General features: G+C 35.2%; 1 long non-coding RNA gene across 1 annotated transcript; it reads left to right on the top strand.

Annotated features, from left to right (window-relative positions):
• Positions 1 to 2,629: 2,629 nt before the first annotated feature.
• Positions 2,630 to 3,232, top strand: LOC308689561. Its single transcript, XR_014030019.1, has 3 exons — positions 2,630 to 2,698; positions 2,795 to 2,842; positions 3,095 to 3,232. It is a non-coding gene; the product is annotated as an uncharacterized lncRNA (long non-coding RNA).
• Positions 3,233 to 3,652: the final 420 nt, after the last annotated feature.

The raw sequence follows: 3,652 nt of genomic DNA, 5'->3' as shown, positions 1-3,652 counted from the left end.
TTTATTGATTTAATTTATTAAAAAGGTAGAAGGAACCTGATTGAGCTTTTCTACTCCACTGAATTGAAGACCGAGGTCACTACAGTTACAATCTCTTGCTGAGTTAATCCACCTTTAAACTATTAATGTCTATGAACAAATATGTATTTTTATGTTTGTGTGCCTCAGCATTTCTGAGTGAACACCGCTGGTTTACTCACTATTTTAAAGTGTACTGTCGATCACGTGATATGACGTCATGACGTGCAGCTGACGTTACCTGAAAAATCTATCCAAGATGGCTACCCTCTCGAGCGACGTGGTATCAAGAATTAAACAACTTGTAAGTAAACCAAAACACTTCAAAACTACTTTGCTTATTGTAATATTGTAAGAATATCATATTACACTTGATATTTGACTGTTAGACGATGCTATTTTTAAGTTGCAAGCGCGGTGCCGCGGGCGCGATTGCCGTCAGTCCGCCTGCTAGTTACAGAATATCCAGTGTAAAGTTAGCTACTGTTAATGTCGTGGCAGGGCAATAATGTTAACGTTAGTCAATAACTCTTTTCAGCAAGCGATAGTCCTTCTGTTTTTGAGTGTGTTGCTGCTGTTTGTGTTAAGCGCCCTGCTCTGACAAGTTCAATGTGATGTAATCTAACATTACATGCACCCAAATGAGCTAGTGGCTAACGTTAGCAGTTATGTTAACTTTTACTCAAACAAAGTTAAGGTTATGGAACTAATAGTTACCGAACTATGCAAGTTTTTATTAAACCTTTACTAACGTCTTTTTTATTATAGGTTTAAGTGGAAGGAGTGCAGTGAGCATCCCCAAAATCAAGGTGACTCAAATGTTAATTTAGGCTGTAACTATTTTTCACCATTTGTGACCCTGGACCACAAAACCAATCTTATGGGTAACTTTTTTCAAATTGAGATTTATACATCATTTGAAAGCTGAATACATAATCTTTCCATTGATGTATGGTTTGTTAGGATAGTGCGGAAGAGGATTAGGGCCAGGCAATAATAAAAAAATAAAACCATCTCGAGATTAAAGTCATTATAATGCGAGATTAAACTCGTTAAATTTCGAGAAAAAAAGTCGAAATACAATCTTGAGAATAAACTCATTAAATATTGAGAATAAAGTCGTTGTGTTGCGAGAAAAAACTCGTTAAATTGCGAGAAAAAAAGTCGAAATACAATCTCGAGAATAAACTCATTAAATATCGAGAATAAAGTCGTTGTGTTGTGAGAAAAAACTCGTTAAATTTCGAGAAAAAAAGTCGAAATACAATCTTGAGAATAAACTCATTAAATTTCGAGAATAAAGTCGTTGTGTTTCGAGAAAAAAAGTCGAAATGAAATGTAGAAAATAACGCATTCGATCAGTGTTCATTACTGATATCAACCTCATCGAGGTTTCGTGGTTTCCCAGGATACCATAAGACACATTATTAATCGTTGTTGGTTGTGTACGCCTCCATCCACAGAATGTAACGACTGTAACCATCTATACAGCGATTAATGGCAATGCTGTACGGTTTTAGTTTATCGTAGCTGTCCATATGCCAGAGTGTATTTGGGCCAGCGCAAGTGGCGTCTTCTCAAGCGTCTCCTTCGTCGAAATTCCACACCTTGAGGATCAACAAGTTTAATAATGCGTTTTATGGTATCCTGGGAAACCACGAAACCTCCATGAATTTCATGTTGGACAAAAGCGAGTACATCGCGCAAATTGGACTGATTTTTTCTTCTAAAAACACCTAGCCGACCTAGACCTAATGTTCTATTCTTTGTTACTGAAAGAAAGTCAAAAATATAGATTGTCTAAGTGATCTAACTCTGCCATGTCCTCTATCAGGTTATGCAATGAACACTGATCAAATGCGTTATTCTCTAACGTTACATTTCATTTCGACTTTTTTTCTCGAAACACAACGACTTTATTCTCGACATTTAACGAGTTTATTCTCACAATTACTTCGACTTTTTTCTCGAAATTTAACGAGTTTTTTCTCGAAACACAACGACTTTATTCTCGAAATTTAATGAGTTTATTCTCAAGATTGTATTTAGACTTTTTTTCTCGAAATTTAACGAGTTTTTTCTCGAAACACAACGACTTTATTCTCAATATTTAATGAGTTTATTCTCAAGATTGTATTTTGACTTTTTTTCTCGAAATTTAACGAGTTTAATCTCGCATTATAATGACTTTAATCTCGAGATGGTTTTATTTTTTTATTATTGCCTGGCCCTAATCCTCTTCCGTAGGATAGGACAATATTTGGCCGAGATACAACTATTTAAAAATCTGGAATGTGAGGGTACAGAAAAATTTTAATATTGAGAAAATCTCCTTTAAAGTTGTCCATTTCTATTGGCGATAGTGCTGCATCCATTCACAAAAATAAATGTTTTAAATATTTAAGACATATCTTAATGGAACATGATCTTTACTTAATATCTTAATGATTTTTGGCATAAAAGCAAAATCTATAATTTTGACCCATACAATGTTTTGTTGGCTATTGCCACAAATATACCCGTCAACATAAGACTGGTTTTGTGATCCAGGGTCACATTTCTTTTATTTGGAGCCTAATTCATTAGCATCAATCAAACGTCTCTTAAAAATTAAATATCTTGCTGTCTGTTTTTGTGTGCATGTGCAGACCTACATTGTCACCAGAGAGCAACTTTATCGGTAAGTTACATTCAGTTGAAATTTTGTATCATTAATTTATAAAGAGGTTGATTGCATAATTTGACTGGTTTCATATTGATTGTTTTATCTGTGCAGGTGAAGGACTTCTTGGGGAAATGGCCGGCTCTTCGGATTGAATCACAGGTAAAACAGACTCACTTCTCTTTTCTGCCACTCTTCACACATATTTCTATGCCAAATTTTTAATATATATCACATTCAAATGGAACAGTAAATGCCACTATTCACTGTGTGTAAGAACTATCACTTTGCATGTGACCATGTTGCTCAACAATGTATTTTAACTGAACATGTTGCACCACAAATGTGTTTTCTGTTGCAAATCGCGTATTAGTCTTTTTATATAATTATTTTTGTTTGTTTTTGTTTTTGTAGCTTTGTGCTGAGTTCCAACGCATTACAAACGTCAACATACGGAACCAGTTCTACGCTGTGCTTGACCAACATACACCTGCACTGGTGGCCTTGTATAGGCAGAAGGCGGCACGAACCGGAAAGATATCAGAGGCGCTGCGCGTGACATCTTAAAGACTTATGAACTGATATGTTTTGTCTCTTATGTTTACTGTGATGGCCAACTTATTCAAACTGAAAATTCAGTTTTGTGGTTCTTGCAGATTGTGAATCCATTTAAACGCTTTTTAATTTCAAACTTCAAAAATTATGGTGCCTCCATAATTCAGTGAACAACCCACACAAATACGATCCACAAACCGGGTAAGACTGCGTATTGTATACTGTAAATGTTAGTTTAATCTACTACTATATGGATTTGAAATACCAAAACTGAATTTCATTAATGATGCCTGCAACTTTTTCCCCCAGAATAAATTCATCACATAACCTGGCTGTGACCACTTATCTCTTCGAAGAATTAAGGACAACTTTTACAGACGTTGACCCTGAATGTGCAAAAGGTAATCTTAAAGATGT

The sequence above is a fragment of the Scardinius erythrophthalmus genome (assembly GCF_964197995.2).
Source record: "Scardinius erythrophthalmus genome assembly, chromosome: 4".
In the NCBI taxonomy this organism is placed as follows: Eukaryota; Metazoa; Chordata; class Actinopteri; order Cypriniformes; family Leuciscidae; genus Scardinius; species Scardinius erythrophthalmus.
This window is presented reverse-complemented; position numbering and strand designations above follow the sequence as displayed.